This window comes from Aquila chrysaetos, chromosome 17, assembly GCF_900496995.4.
Source record: "Aquila chrysaetos chrysaetos chromosome 17, bAquChr1.4, whole genome shotgun sequence".
Lineage (NCBI taxonomy): Eukaryota > Metazoa > Chordata > Aves > Accipitriformes > Accipitridae > Aquila > Aquila chrysaetos.
In genome coordinates, this window is record NC_044020.1 from 1,770,694 (window position 1) to 1,786,708 (window position 16,015).

General features: G+C 56.2%; 1 protein-coding gene across 2 annotated transcripts in view; it reads right to left on the reverse strand.

Annotated features, from left to right (window-relative positions):
- The window catches only part of MGAT3 (beta-1,4-mannosyl-glycoprotein 4-beta-N-acetylglucosaminyltransferase), a 30,724-nt gene extending 21,594 nt beyond the window's left edge, over nucleotides 1-9,130 (reverse strand). The window contains exons 1-2 of one of the 2 annotated variants that reach the window (XM_041129509.1): nucleotides 8,929-9,130; nucleotides 8,080-8,821 (exon numbers count right to left, since the gene is read on the reverse strand). The gene's annotated coding sequence lies outside the window, so the exon portion shown is untranslated. Of the gene's footprint in view, nucleotides 1-2,028; nucleotides 2,277-8,079; nucleotides 8,822-8,928 lie in introns of those variants that run through there. The other variant, XM_030040441.2, reaches the window with a different exon arrangement.
- Between the last annotated feature and the right edge of the window lie 6,885 nt (nucleotides 9,131-16,015).

Genomic DNA, 16,015 nt, shown 5'->3' on the forward strand with positions numbered 1-16,015 from the left:
CACCGCATTAGGAACAGGGCAAGAAAACCCACCTGCAGCTAGCCAGAATCCCTCCCCTCTCCTAAGGATATAATTGCCACATCCAGGGCATTAATAAACAACCTCTGCAGGTATAACCAAGAGTCCTCACAGAGAGGGAATGTTAAACCTCGCAGTGGATTTCTTAGCACTACTGCAAAATCACCTGAGGGTGTAGAGGAGCTATAAATCTTCGAGGGACTTTTATGACACGCAGTGGCAGAGTCGCAGCTTCACTCCTCTTCTGCAGTTCGCAATGGCTTTCATTCAAAGCTTGCTTTATAATGCTACAGGGAGGCTGGAAGCTCCCCAGGAGTAGCTCAAAGGACTGCTCTTGTCCCACCCCAGCTCGGAGGATGTGTTCCTGGTACTACCACTGAGGCTGAAAAACCAGTAGAGATACTACAGCTGTGTTTAAGGGGGCTTTGGAAACTGGAGGTGTGCTGGAGGGTGGGGAGCCCACTGGTTTTCTCTCCCCTCCGAGATGGCTCTCTGCTGTCTGAGGGTCAGGCAATGGCAGGTTCTACCTGATTTCAGCTCTTCTCAGAGGAGCTGGCAACAACCAGGCTTCAGCAACAGGGACTTACAAGTAATTCCTAAATCACGGGCTCCAGCTGGACTCAAAGAGCACTCCAGCAGGTGGGAATCTACAGAGCATGAGAGCCACCCTTTGGGGAGGGGGCCTGAAAAGTTCCTGCTGACTCACATCCTGCTGGGGTGGGGGAGACAGGGGCAGGAGTAGGTGGGAATTTGAAATTCAGCTTGCGCAGGGCTGGGTGTTTCTGGTGACTCAAGTCACATTTGTTAGCAGTGGTGCCACTGAGTGTTTTCATGGGCTTGAACTTCCCACTCAAGGGGAGGGATTTGGAGTTAACTGGAGGGCCATTCTCTGGGAGGGGAGGTGCTCAGCACCCACGCCACGTGCTGGAGACAGGGCAGGCTCTCTCCTGACCCAAGCTCTGCCCTGGGGTGGAAGGGAGCGGTGCAAGACCCCAGCTTTGGCTCCGAGAAGCCGGCACCGCTTACAGAAACACAGCCTGTGGAAATCCCCGCAGGAAAACCACAGGCTGAGGCGCCAAGAGGAGCCTCTCTCCATCCCGCTCCGCACTCCCTCCCTTGCTGAGCCGCCTGAGGAAGCCTAGAGCTGCAGCAGACGCCGTGTTCCCCATCACCCTTGTCACGCTTCACCCAGGGAGCAAAACTCTCACAAGGACAGAGCTACGCCAGCCTGTGCCGCTCCAGCAGGACATACAGCTATTTCCAACCCACGAACGACCCGACAGCCCCGCACGAGCGGGGAGAACTTGGGTGCCCGCATCCCTTTGCGGCCAGCCCCCAACGAGGGGGATCGTAGCCATCTGACACGGAGAACGGAGCAGGGGGGAGAGGGGATGTTTGATGATGATCATACACATCTATTTGTATGTATGTTTTCCCTCCCACGCACGCACTCCTGTTACTCCTTCTCGCTTGCTGCAGGCTTGGCACGCATCCCCAGCCCGTGCCCTCCTCGCAAGCCGAGGATGGGCAGCAGATGGGCCTTCGCTGCAGTGCCCCGGCCGGAGGGTGCCTCCAGCCCCCGGCCAGCCCCCATCTGCGGGCAGGGGGCTGGCAGCATCGGCCTCCCTCCTCCCCACCGCCGATGCTCCCTAGCAGGGGATGCCGGGATTAAAGGGGGGGGGGGGGGGGGGCGCGTAGGGGGGAAGAGAATAAAAAAAAAAAATAACACTAATATAAATAAATAAGGAGCGGGAAGGTGGGGGAAGCCTCTCCGGCTGTGCCCGCAGGGGATGACGCCGCACCCCCGGGCCCAGCCACAACTTGCAGGTGGCGGCAGCGGCGGAGGGGGGGGGGGGGGGGGACACGGACCGGGGAAGGGGGGAATTTGGGGAAGAAGGGGGGGGGGGGGTCCCGCCACCCCCGGGGCAGCTCCACCGGGGACGGCGGCTGTAAGCTTCCCCCCCCCCCAGCCCCCCCGCCCCCCCCCCCCCCGCTCCCTCACTCACTCACCCCCGGCCGGCGCAGCGTCGGTGCCCGCCGGGCCCCCGGCGGGGCGAGGCTGCCGCTCGCCCCCGGCCCGCCCGCCGCCCCCCGGCATGGCTCGGAGCCGGCCGCGGCGAGGCGAGGCGAGGCGAGGCCGGAGCCCGCAGCCGCCGCCGCCCCCCCCCCCCCCGCCGCCTTCCTCCTCCTCCTCCGCGGAGCGGCCCGGCACCTCCTCCCGGCCACGGGAAAGGATGCGATGCGGTGCGGAGCCGAGCCCCGCCGGCAGCGGCGGGCAGGGCTGCAGCAGCCCCTTTTGTGCCGCCCTCCCCGCCTGTCTCCTCCCCCGGCGCGCCCGACCGCCCCCCCCCCGGGCCGCCGCCGCTGCCGCCCCCCTCCTCTTCCCTTCCCCGGGGGGGGGGGGGGGGCACGGCACGGCCGCCCCCCGCCCAAAGGAGCGCCTTGGCGGAGGGGGGGGGGCTGCCCCGGCGGTCCGTGGGAAGGCCGAGGGGGTTTATTGAGCGGGCTGCGGTTAGCGAGTGCGGGGCCAGGCGGTGCCCCCCCCCCCCCCTCCAAGGATGCTGCGGGGTCGAGGCAGAGCCGGTGGGCGAGGGAGGGCAGGAGCTGTTCGATGGTTTGGCGGGAGGGAGGGAGGCGAAGCGAGGTGGAGAGATGGGCGAGCTGCTTTTGCCCGCTGACACCCAGGAAGTTTTGCTGCGGTACCAGAAATAGAACCTGCGTCTGCTGACTCTCCATCCTGCGCCCCAACCGCAAAAGCTGCCTTTTTTTTCCGAATTCAACTTTTCCCTGCCTTCTTCCTCATCAGGCCCATCTTTGGAGAGGAAAACAAAGCCAAGCCAAACCAAAACACACACACGCACACCCCCCGCCAGAGAGGCATTGGTACAAACGTGCCAAAAAGCAAGCGTGGGACCTCACTCCTCGCAGCCAAGAGCTAACAAGAGGTCAAAAGGAAGCAGAACCAGAGTACACCCTTCCTCACAATTGGATGGGAATCTGGAAAAACAGCGCATTAAAAACAAAGCTTCCATGCCAACGCCCCTGCAACCTGCCACTTATCAGATGGGCGAGCTGGGCGGCTTGCTGGGAAGAAGGGGAGAAGCGGCTCTGTTCAACTGCCGCTACCTGTTCTGAGCAGCGCTTGCGGCAACCCAGTGGGGATGCCCAAGAGTCTGCCCTATGAACTGATCTTCTGCCTGTTCTCCTCATCTTACCTAGCTGGCACCAGAGAGGGCTTCCTTGGGAAAGGGCCGTCCTAATTTTGAGTTTTAAGGCCAAGATGGAGACCGTATCAGAGCTCAGGCAAAGAGACAGCATAAGCGAAGGGGAATTTTCCCCGCTGCAAACTCAGCTAGAAGGATGACTAAAGACAGCCCAGCGATCAGCTGGATTCAGAAGTGCCTCCAGAGTAAAGCAGAGGTGCCAAGGGAAAGGAATGAGGATGGACGAGGAAGACAATGATACTGCAAGTGAAGTTCTCACCATATGAGGGAGGTCATTTTGTGGCAGAACACAATACCGTGCCAGCACGAGTCCTTGAGGACGCCAAAAGGCTCCATCTCGATGACAGCAATAGCGTATCGGTGGGAACACGCTGGCAAGACAACAACATCCCCACCTTTGTGGGTCCGGGATGAAATCGCTCACCCACAGGATGATGCTCACCAGGACAGTCGTGGGTCCCCGGCAGAAAACTGGGCTTGAAGGGAGCCCTCAGCTCCTGCATCCCCAGGGGGAATTTGGGAGCCCTGATTCAATTTGCCTTGAGTCCATGACCACTTTTTTTTTGAGAGGGCTGGCAAGTGACAGCATTAGCCTTGCTTGTGTGGGTGATTTCAGCTCTGGGAGTATAAATCCTACTAGGGATGGGCAGCAACCACCAATTCATTTCCCCCAGCCAGCGAACACCCTTCACAGAAGGGGTGGTTGGCGCTAATGGGAAGAAAACATCGCTATTTTGGACCTTCTTCGCTCGCAAAACATTATCCCTTTGCTTCAAATATTATCCCCGCAGCGGTTTGAAGACAGCCAACACTTTTCCATGTTAATGTGATAAAACTAAAGGCTTACGGGCTCATCCAGAGATTGCAAATGTTCAGGAACATCAGACCACAAATCTAGAGGCAGAATAACATCCCTGCGCACGGAGAGGCAGCTGCAATACCACAGCTCCCCTGTCCTGTGACAAACAGTGTTTGCCATGCTGAGTACTCCTAACTAGAGACAGGCTCCCGCAGCCTCCCTGGAGGTGGTTTGCCCCTCTGTTACACCCTGCAAAGATTTGGGGAGGGGGGGGGGATTTTAGCTTCACCTTTCAATCTTTGTGTGAGGAAAAACAAGGTTTTGCTCTTCTTCCCCAGGCTAACCCAGGAGCAGAATGATGCAGAAGGCTGTTGTTTCAGCATGTGCTAGTGCAATAGCATGCTGGTACCTCCTTCACCCCAGTGCAGCTGTATCTGTACCTCCTCCCGAGTGGGACCTTGTTTCCAAACCCGTGTGGTTCTGGGTTTGCGGGCTCAGACAGCAGAAGTCTTTTTTTTCTAATTTTTTTTAATGGTATTATGTGCTTTGATGGCACTAGACTGAAGCTGTAGGCTTAGATGTAGTATCCAAACATCTGATGATTTCTAATTTACTTAGCCATCATACCCTCTCCAAAGGTAAAAACCCCAAACCTTTGGCTCTGTTTTACGTAAAAGGAACAGAGGATTAGAAAAATTATGTGATTTGCTGGAGGCCAAACAGAGAGGCTGTGGTAGGGGAGAAATTTGACAGTGGATCTCAAATTAGGACCCTAACCATTGCTGTCTGCGTAGTGTTTTCTCTTTGCTTTGCATACTTCAGTCTGAGACATGCTGGACAAGCTCCCTTGGGATAAGGAGTCATTTTTAGCCTGATTTCTTACAGAAATGAAGTTCTCGCAATCATGTTGTCTATCTGCCTATCAGCCACCCACGATACAGTTTGAATCCACTGGCCAATTTCAACCGAACCTGGCAGCAAGGAAGGGATCTTACAGCAAAGCAACTCGGATGAGCTCCATGATGAGAAGACATAGGGGAGGGAAGAGAGGGAGAAAGCAGAGCCTGCTCCTGCGTGCCTGCAGGCTGCGGGGCGGCCGGACACCGCTCCCGGCATGCCGTGTGATGCTGCCTGCCCCTCTCGGGGGCAGGAGAGAGGGATTGAGCTCCGGGCACCATGTGCAGTGTTGGCGAGGCTGGGAAGGAGCTGAGCACGCTGCAGGGATGTCCTGGGCGTGCAGCAACACCAGGCACGAATGTGGCAGAGACCGTTCATCCCGCCGCTGGCAGAGCAACTTCTGTTCTCCTTGCTCCCTAACCCCCCGCCGGCTGCTCCTCCGGGAAAGCAGCCGATTAACATATTGCAAGGAGTTAACCTTAAATGGTCTAAAAATCTAAACCTCTGCATGCAAATGAATTCTGATGGAAGAAGAGAGATAAAACACCGCCCAGTCGCAACCGAGCCCTCGGCTCAGCTTGTTTGCTAACCGAGACACTTCTGTGTTTGCAGCTGAAGCCAAGGTGGACTCCTTGGTCATACGCTTAGCTCCACGACGATTTGCACCTCCCCACCCCATGCTGCTGCCTTGCCGAGTGCGAGGCTTTGAAGGAAAACACTGTCCTGTGTGGTTTTTGTAGGTTTTGGTGACCAGGATCTGTGACATGGCTCTATTTTCTTTCTCTTGGGCAGCGCCAAAAGTGGGTGGCGTGGGCAAGAGCCTCCGGGAAGGGTGTCAGGCGTGCGCTGGGCTTTACCAACACCAGCGGCGCCAGGTAGCTCCGACCTGCCAGCCAAAGGCAGGGGGTGGAAAGGCTCTTCTCTGTCATTTCTGAGTGAACCCGGTTCACATCCGAGGGGCTCTGCCTAAGGGTTTGCTGCTACAGAAAGAAGTAACTCTGCCAGTCCCTTTCCCAAGAGGAGCTATAAACACTTCCCGCTCGGTCGCTATTATGCGATCATTTTTTTCACCATATGGCTGTGCTGATAAGTGATTCTTGGTAACTCTGCGTGCAAGTCATTTGACATTTGGTTAACTTCTCTACACTGAGTTAGAGAGCCAAGTTAATGGTCGCAGAGCCAAACTTTCACTGTCGCCCTTTCCCCAGAAGATCACCAAAAGGTCACCTTTCCCCCCCCCCCCCGTTGGAATTACAGTCCTTTTAACGCCCTTTCGAGCTAGACTCTGCAAACAAAGTCCTCCTTTGAGCCAACGAGACTTGAAATCCAATGCCCTTGTTCATTTTGCACTGCTGGTGGCAGGGAGGAAAACAACAAAGTGACATTTCTATCCTTGGTCACAATGCAAACGGCGTAAGACAATGATATGTATCTCCTCCTTGAGCACTCTGAGGCCTCAGATGTGAAAAAAATTGCAGTCACTGGCAATCGCCATTTCCAGCAATCAGGCTGTAGTGGAGCAAGTGGGAAGATGAACAAGTGCTGGTACAAATACTCCGGGACTAACCCTAATAACAGGATCTGCCCAGAAAAGATGGCTTGTGTGTAACAGAAACAAACAAATGCCTTTAAACTTGCACTGGTGTTAAGTAACATAAAACTTTGCGAGATAAGGACTGTTTGCTCTCACTTAGGGGTTTCTGGCAGCCGTGCTCCTTGGATTATTTGCTGAAATGCATTTGGCTTTTTTTCAGTTTGCGATCTTAAAGGCAAAGTGATCGAGTTTCAGCCTCATGTCCCACTACAGAGCAATTCTGGGCAGCAAGAAAAATCTGATCTTTCCGCAGCTGGGGGGGCAAAGGAGGGCGGCAGCCGTGGCACGTTTGCCTTAGGTGATGGACATGGAGGTGAGGGTGTCAGCTGCCACCAGCGTCCTGCCTGGTCCAGGTCATGCCACTTGTACCTGCTAACGCCGTGCCTCTCCAGCCTGCAAGCGCTTTAGCGTGGGGCTCTGTTTTGCTGTATGTTTTTAGACCACTCGATGTATGGGAAATGCCATCACTTCCTCTAAGAACAACTGAAATATAAATAATAGCAAGTCATTGGTGGCTTGTTGGAAGAAGGGTGAAGGAAAAGTCGAGCAAAAATTTGGCCTGGCAGCAACAGGGTATGTTTCTATATAAATCTGATTTAAAAAGCCACCGTACAGTCAAGACAAAGCACATGCAGAAGTGGCTTCAGAGGCATTTCTGCAGCAAGGCAGAAGAGGTCTCTAACAGCAATTGCATATAAGCAGTGGAGGGCACTAAGAGTCCTAGTGTCACTGGTGCTCTTATTCTGAATCACCTGTTCTGAGTGTGACAGCAAACCCCTTCTTCCGGAAGAAATGCTGCCTGGCTGGGAATTTTCTAGTATCTTCCCCTCAGGAGCAACGGCAAACAGAAAAGGAGAACATCCCTGCCTTCGTTTCTCCAGCTCTTGTCACTGCTTGAGCTCAGGTTAGCCTGCAGCCTCCAGATTGCAGGGGGGTCAGTACCTGCCAGCTCTCCCAGTGATGGACACACGAGCCAACCAGTCATCACCATTCGGCCTTGGAAACCAAATAAACCAGAGGATTTTTTTTTTTTTTCAGAGTGCAGAACTGGCCAAAACAAAGATAAAGGAGAAGTCAAAAGGAAAGCATCTCTATGAGTGATGCGACGACAGGGGGTGGAAGGATTCTGGGAAGATGCTGGATGCACAGATTTGGGTGCAGCACCTTTGGGGGTGCACAGAGCTGTTGCTGCGGCCAAGGAGAAGCAGGTGTCCTCCTGGAGGGAGGCAGTTTGCTCCTTCCTTCCCAGGGCTGAGTTTTGCTCTTCACACTTGAGAGTGTTAATTTGGTCTTGCAAACATAATTATCACAACACGAGGGGAAAAAAAGCCTGGAGAAAAGTGAACCATGCTTCCCTCTCCTCCTCACACACATGCAGTACCCCTCAGCTATCACCCGGCACCCCTCTCCGGACCCCGATTCGCGGTGTTGCAGACACCTACTACACCGTATTTCTCCCCACTTAACCAGGCTCAGGTCAAACCGACCCACCCCACCGCTCCGCTGAGCCTGCTGCCTCCCCATCGCGTGTGCCCCTCGCATCTCACCTTGCTGCGGTCCTGGCCCGCTGCGAGCTCCCGAGGGAAGGCTGAGGAGTACCGCGGGGAAAGCACGATGCAGCAGAGACGGGGTTCTCATTTGCCACTTGGGTATAGTTTCCAAATCCCCTAAAGTGGAGCTGTGCCTACACATCAGAGAAGGAAGCCCTGGTCCTACGGGGATGCTGAGGGGGAAGACAAGACCAGCGTGTGCTCTCCCCAGCCTTGCTGGCCTCAATCCTCACCCCAGGGCCTCTTCCAGCCCCGAGTTTCAGCATCTCCATGTCACATTACACACTGGATGCGGTGTCTCCAGGCACGTCGTTCCCTCCCAGCGGTGTCCCAGGCAATAATCACAGCCAAAACAAGGATATGTTGAGAAACACCTTCTTTCAAAGGCCCATCCAGTGCAGCAGCAGCAGCCATGTGCTTTCGTGTACCGCGATATGGCTTAAAGTCACTTTACCAGCATGGCAGGGAAGGAAAATGGCACGCTGGCGTGTTTTTGTCTGGTGGCCGCAGTCTGGAGGGGTTTCATTTTGTTGTTTCCCTTCACTCCAGATGAATCTTCACCCTCCATCAGCTTCTGGGGTGACCCCCGGTGCTGCTGATGCTGGCCACGTCCAGCACCCACAAGAGGAGGAAAAGCCCCAGTGCCGTGCGGGTCTGAGCTCCGGGGCTCTGAGCCGGGGCCGGGGGCTGGTCTCAGTGTTTAATGCAGTCGGTAACTTCTGGGGCTGAAGGAGGAAACCTGGGGAAATGCAGGAAGGTGCTGTTGGACTGGACGTGGCCAAATCCCAGAGCCCACATCCTCCCCGTTACGCGAAGCCCGAGTCGTAGCAAAACTCCCGTGCGTACCTGCAGCTCGGCCGTTTAGCCGCAAAGGCGTTTGGCGAGCGGCGTGCTCTCTCAGCCTGCGGTCAGAGGCGTGCGGAGAGTCGCTGGGGCAGCGAGCGGGTGAGAAAGTGGTGAAGGGGTGGATGGCACGAAGTGCTGCGAGCAACCGCAGGAAGCTCGCTGTGGCGAAGCAGCGCTTAACTCTTCGGTGCATGCTGTAGAGGCTTAAAGAGCTTGCCAGCAGCACAGAGAGTGGGAGGGATTTGCCTTGGGGCACCCAGGAAGGGATCCTGGGCATTTTCTGCGGGAGTTGGGGCTGTTGGCCAGGACCAGGTGGGCTCACCTCAGCCGGTGGATTTTCTCTGGCTGCCTGTTGCGTGGGGATGGCCCCAACGCCTCTGAATTGTGACTTTTCCTCCCACGAGTCAAAGGGGGGCGAGCCGCATTAAACCACAGCTGTCCCCATCCACTTGCAGAATTGCTCCTGGGGTGGTGTTTTCCAGAGTTTGCTTCGAAATATTCCCCATGGTGTGGTTCCCACCACAGCCTCCCTGAAACCACATCCTTGCCTCGGTGGTCTCAGGTGAGGTGCCAGTCCAGCTATCCCTTCTGCTTTCCCTTGCCCTCCCCTCTTAGCCCTCGCTGCTGATCTAAGGCTCCCTCGATTCGTCATCTTTTCCGGCATCTTTCCTTGTCTTGTCGAGATTATATCTATCGAAAAGCCACAGGCTGGACTTTAAATCACCCAGCCACACAGAGACATGGCGAGTGGATTTGGGGAGGGGATGAGGGCAGGGCCGGGGGCACTGTAGCCCCCCGTGAGCACAGCCCCGTGCAAGGAGAGGCTGGTTTTTGTGGCAGCCAGCCTCCCCTGGGAGCACAGCGGGCGCTGCCGCCCCTGCCTTCCCTCATCCAACCTCCGACACAGGCAAAGGCACGGTGGGATTTGCAGCCAAATGAGTTAAAATGCTGCTGAGTGAACACGCTTCGACTGGGGCTGGATCGATTTCCCCAGCCCCTGTGACTGATACAAGCATGTCCAGCCAGGGGATTGTAAAGAAAACAGGCTTGAAACCAATTTCATTGCAACCGGTGCCAGGTGCATGCGTTGATAAGGCCTTTGATAACATTGCAGAGAGGAGTTATCAATGTTGGACAGGGCTGTCTCGAAGGTACGGCTCCCTCACTGCTGGCAGAGGGGAGGTGGAAGCAGGTAGCGGCAAGTGTTTACAGCACCTGAAAAACATCCCCTGCAAGTAGTGAGCAGCCAGGGCAGCCCCGTGCCCCGCGGCTGGGCTGGGGCAGCGGTCAGGACAAGAAGGGAGACCTCAGCCTGTCCCACTCCGGGCTGCAGAGCTGCTTGCCTCATCCCTGCTTGCCCCTGGGTCATATTGGCTCACGCATGGCTCCTCCACCCCGGAGAAGACGGGGACGTGGAGCAGAGGGACATCCCAGGAGGACAACAGCTGCCTGTCCCTTCGAAGGGGACCCCGAGGAGGGGGCTGTCGTCTACGTGTGGCAGCCGGCAACTACAACACGTGCGCCATTTGCTCTCCCCTCCTGTGCCTGTCCTCTCAGCTCTCATCTTGTTTTATTGCTGTTTTCTGAAGTACCTGTGAGATAGAGGCTTATCAAAGCATCCCAGAGAGAACCACTGAGACCGTTTTGGGAGGGGGGACGGGCGCAGGCGGGAAGGCCAGCGCGATCACCCTTGGGCACAACTGCCCTGACCCCTCAGCCTCTTATTTGGCAAAATTTGGCTGCATCGGCTTAACCGTGATGCTCAACCTGGCTGCAGTGACTGAACCGCACGGCTGGGGCGTGAACCGGATCGGATCTCCCAGGCTCATTAATCTAACTGAACTGTTAAACCCTGCTCGGGGTGACAGCTTATTGCAGGGCTAACGCGGTTACGCTGCAGCGAGCTGCTCGCTCTGCCCGGCCCGGCATGCTCTGGCGAAGACCCACGGTCCGTGCCTGCGTGGGGGCTCACCGGGGAGCTGTGAGCGGGCACAGAGCCCTCGACGGAGATTTACTCATCTTCCAAGCCGGGACAGATTCCCAATGGCCCAGAAATGCAAAATTAGGTAAACACCCTGAAAGCAAAACGAGACGTGGAAAGGAAATGACACCTAAAGGTCTGATCGCATCTGAGCTGCCCGCAGCTGAGCGGCGTTAAAAGGTAACCGAACCCAACTAGCTGTCACCACCTGCCTCCTCACCAGCAGACTCAGCCTTCTCCGGGGCACTTTCAAAATTACTGGCTTGGCCTTTCCATAACCCATTTTGCTCAAGTGACTCAGGTTAACCGTGACCATTTCAGCTCGCGTTGCCTGTGCCGGTGCCGGCAGGGCTTCGCGTGGGGCGGGCAGCCATGAGCTGTGCCGTCCCAGCCATGGGAGAAGGATGAACTGATGGCTTTTTTCGGGGTGCAGATCCGAACGGATCGAGTTCTGCGGGTCAGTTAGGATTGCAAAGGAGGCTTCGGTAGGTGTGCGTGCTCCACAGGGCTCGTTCCACCTCGCCGCCCTGGATGCGATGCCAGAATTAAATGGCATGCTTGGGGGCACCTCCGTGGGAGCAACACCTAAGAGGGTGCTGCGCATTACCCCTCCAGTTAGTTCCCGTGGGAGGGAACTGGCCAAGGGCTGCTGGGTCCCTGGCCGGCTCCCTGGTGGGGATGAGCTGGGGGATCGGGACAGCAGAAAGCACTCCGTGCATCCGCCGGCCCTCCGTGCGTGACACGCACCGGCACCGCCGGGCTGCCGCGGGGCCGGGAGTACGCCGAGGCGCTTTCCAAGCCCGAGGTCTAGCTGCCGAAAAGCTCCTGAGTTTGCAGAGGGCTGCGTGCTCCCGTCGGTGGTGTTCCTGCCTTCCCTGGAGAAGGGCTTCGAGGTTCGAGGAGAGCGCGGTGACAGCACCGCAGAGGCACGTACGTGGGGAGCAGGGCCGGTGCCCTGACCGGGTGTCAGAGCAGAAGAGGGGGCTGGTATCGTCTCTGGATGCAGCGCCCTGTAACTTTAGCTCCAGGCCATTCCTATTTGTCTTTGCTTCTTGCATGTTGTGAATAGATATTAGCTCAAGCTCAATGGGCTCCACACAGGTCTTGGAACCAGATGATTCAAGCTGGGATTTGTTCCATATCTCGGGTTTCACATGTTTTCTTTAGCTGCATTTTAATTGTGGGGTTTTCCTTTTTTGTTTGGTGAGACGTTCTACCCAGGTGCCATTCCTCTGCAGCTGTAAATATCCCAAATAAAACCCATTCCTGGATTATGTGAGGGTGAAGAGGAAGTGCCCTACGACATAACAGGTTAGATTTTTATCACAGCTCTTCGTCTGGAAAGCCATTGGGAATGTGTCCACAGAAAATGTCTGGCGCTAGTCTGGAAAACAACGTACAATGTCAGCAGAGCCCTAGAGCAGGGAGCGTAATATGGTTAAACAAAGCCTGGATTGGGTTTAGCTCACCTTTATTTCCACCTTGAACCAACAAACATCTCCTCTGAATGCAGCGGAGCTCAGGGCCTGCTGGGGACAGGAAACAAAATTCTCCTTGCTTTCCTAGCTGCCTGATTTTTTTGCGGGTCAGTCCTGACAGGCTGCAGTAACTCACGGGCTGTTTTATAGATCCTGAGCCACAAAAGGCCAGGAAGAGTCTGGTGGCCAAAAATGAGGTGGTCTGGTCCTACGTGGACCTGTCAAACTTCATGCAATTAATTCCCATGTCCTGCTGCTTCCTGCCCCGCCAGCCGTTTGTCCCCACCAGCTGCAGCAGTTGTGTTTGGGTCATGGAGCAGGAGAGGGGCTGGTGGGTACCTCCGAGAGGGGGGTCCTGTATTTGGAGGACCCACCCCTCCAAACCAGCACCTTTTCCATCTGCAGGTTGATGTTGGGAGCCCTCCTGCCCGGCGCGGGGTCTCGCGCCTGGGAGATGAGGATGCTCAGGAGAGCTATTGACTCCTTCCCTCGGCTGTTGTCCCGTGCCAGAGCCAAAAGTGCTCCATCCCTGCTTGCCACAGGGGGGGAAAAGCAGTTATCCAAGTTGTGTGCCACCCCTGTAGGGAGACAGCAGCGTGTTTGGGCCACCAGCCCCAGCTCCGCATCACTGCATGGGGTCTACATCCCATCCCAGAGTCTGCTGACAACTTGTCCAGGCACGTACAGGCGTTACAGGCACTGTAAGATCTTTAGGAGGGACTGGTTTGACAAGCCACTCCTGCTTTTTCCTAATTTCTCCTCCCAAATTCATTTGGGGCAACTTGCCACAGGCTGCCCCATCTCACGGGCGCCCCAGAGCTGGGTTTCCTTGGTGTGCTTACGCACCGTCGGCTGAGGGCCAAACCACTCAGCGAATTATTGCTCTCCTTGCTGCTGGGCTGTTTTAGCACTATCCGGTGTGATACCAGAAATATCACAGCCCAGGGGAGTGAAGGATGGTCCCAACCCCACGGGTCACCCCAGCACTGCCCATGCGATGGCATCTGGCTTGGGAAATCACGGCTGGAGTCGAGGGCGATGCATTTCTGGGGTGCTGGGGGGTATGTGGTCCCCTGCTTCGCCTATCCTCACTGCTGTGCCTGTTCAGGTGGAAGAAAACCCTCCCGTGGAAGGCGTTGAGCGAGGAGGGCTCTGCATCCCCCTGTGCCTGCGGTGCCCTTGTCAGCCCACTGGATCCTAGCTGATGGATAGCTGCAGGCAGCAAATTTGAGCAGCGTCTCGATGCCAATTTAAATAAATAAATGAGTCTGAATGCTTCGCCTTGCAGAATGGCATCTCATTCAGCCGTTCAAGCATCAAATACCTCCGGGATTCTTTGGGTCTCAATTTGCAGAACTATTTCCCTTTCGAGTGCCCTTTTATTTTTCTTTTTGCTTATTTAAACCTGTTTTTCCTGTAGTGAACAATCCTTGCAGGTGAAAGGAGGCAGGTTTTAGATGCTGGTGGAGCTTTCCTCTGGATTTAAGAGGGATCAGCGGACTCAATTTAAAAAGGTCTTCCCCAGCCCCTGCTTCCCTGCTTGCAGCTGGTGGGGATGCAGAAGGAGGTTCCCATGGTTCGGTTTTACTTTGGGTCCCCCCGGGCTGCTGGATCGCTCGCGTGAAGCCCGTTGCTCGCAGCCAAGGCTGAGCAGATGTGCTGCAGCCGAGGGGAAGCGCTCGCCCACCTGGGGCCAAGCAGCAGCCGTGGGAGCTGCTGCCGGCCGGGGCTGCAGCCCCCTCCCCAGCCCCTTAGATGGGTCACGGCAACTGCAGGGTGGGAGGAACAGGCATGTGTCCGAAATACCGCAGATGCCTTAAGGACAGAACAAGCTCAGGCCTGGTGAAGTTGCATTTAGCGTCAGTGGGATGGGGGGAATCGCCGAGCTGGGGAGGAGGGCGAGGATGCGACGTCCCCCGGCTGCATCCCCCCTGCTCTGCCCCTTTCGCCTTTCTGGCAGCTTTGGGCCATGGGGGTTGCAGAGAACCGCCTGGAGAAGCTACCCGAGGCACCTCAGAGGCTGGAAGAGCAGAACACAAACGGAAAGGAGCTGGTTTTATTTTCTTTTTATTTTAAGCCAAACACAAGAATATTAAGGGATCTGATTCATGGTGTTTGAACACCTGGGAGTGATACATAGCAGAGCCTTCTCAGAAGCACGAGATTTTCCCTGCATATAATTTAAAACAAATGTCTTCCTAGCCAATCTCTAATCAAGCCCTTATGGATCAGTGACTAAATATAGGGGCTTAGTTAAATTAGCAAGATTCATGTTGTTGGTGGTGGTTTTACGGCTACCTCATTCCACCCACATACCCCCTTACACAGATCATCCTCTCCTGCCTTCAAGTATCTGCTTAACGCAGAGGCCAGGTACGGTCTTTTGCAGGTATTTGGGAATAAGCAGTGATGTTTCGGGGCAGGACACGCACACAGGCTTAGGCTCCTGCGAAACAGCTGAGAGCTGTTCTCCGAGCGCAGTTTCCTTCTGCTGGCGCCGGCATCCTCGTGCTTCCGCACCACGCTTTCGCGCGCAGCGGTGCTGCTCCTGTACGGCTGTCGCGGCCTCTCGCACCGCTGTAGGAGGAATGCGGCAAGCAGAGGGTTTGCGCTGGCGGCCTTTCTAAGGGCGTCTGGTCTCTCTCTAGCACCGGTCACCGTGGTCAAAATTTCGCACATCAGCCAGACCATAAATAGATGGTTTGGCCTCATGTTTCAGGCGCATTTAGTAAACGTAGTGCAAACTCTGCTGCATCCCTTCAGCTCCTCCATCTTCCTGCCAGCTCCCCGTGAGCCCCGGCTGCCTTCCCTGTGCTGCGGATCATGGAGAATTGACTCTATCCCCGTCGCCCATCCTCCCCAGGAGTGGCAGGTCAATGCCGTGGGGACGATACGCTCCCCACGGGGCTGATCTCCCCTGGTCCCTCTCCCTTCCAGCCAGCTGGTGTGCTCAGCGTAGCTGGAGCGAAGGGGGAGCGAAAGAATCGCTCTGACACGTCTCCGTTAGCGAACGATGGTGCTTGCTCCCTCGTGGGAACGCCACTGGTGCTGGAGTGATAAACTAGACGTATTTGGGGATTCGAGAGGGGAGCGAGGGGAGCCGGCGATGAGCAAGACGTTGCTGTACATCTCTGCCAACAGACACAGCCAGTGCACGGCAGCCGAGTTCGGGAGAGCGGGGAGCCCCGTCCTCGGCTCTGCAGAAAGAGGGACACCACTGACGGGGTTGTCCGCACATCTTTCCTCGGATCTCAGCTGTTAGAAGGGGACTGAATCCATTTTATAGTCCTCGACCTGCCGACTCTCGGAGCCATTTGATGGCAGAAAGCTCTGGGCACCTCGGCCACTGCTACGAGGGGCCAGGACCACGGCAGGCGGCGCAGGCTGTCGCTCCAGCCCTCCTCTGCTTTCTCTGCCTGCGCTATCCCTCTCCACCCTCCTCTCTTCAGCCCTTCCCTACCCTCAGGGTAGCAAACTCCAGTTTTGCCCACATCACCACCCTGCCATCACCAGTGCTGGCTCCTCTCCAGTTCCCCCAGTCCTCGGAGATGTCTCTCTCGCGCTGCCTCCTCCCGCGAGCGGTCCCTGCGAGGTACCAGCTCGGGAAGGCTGAGCAGAGTTTGCTGCG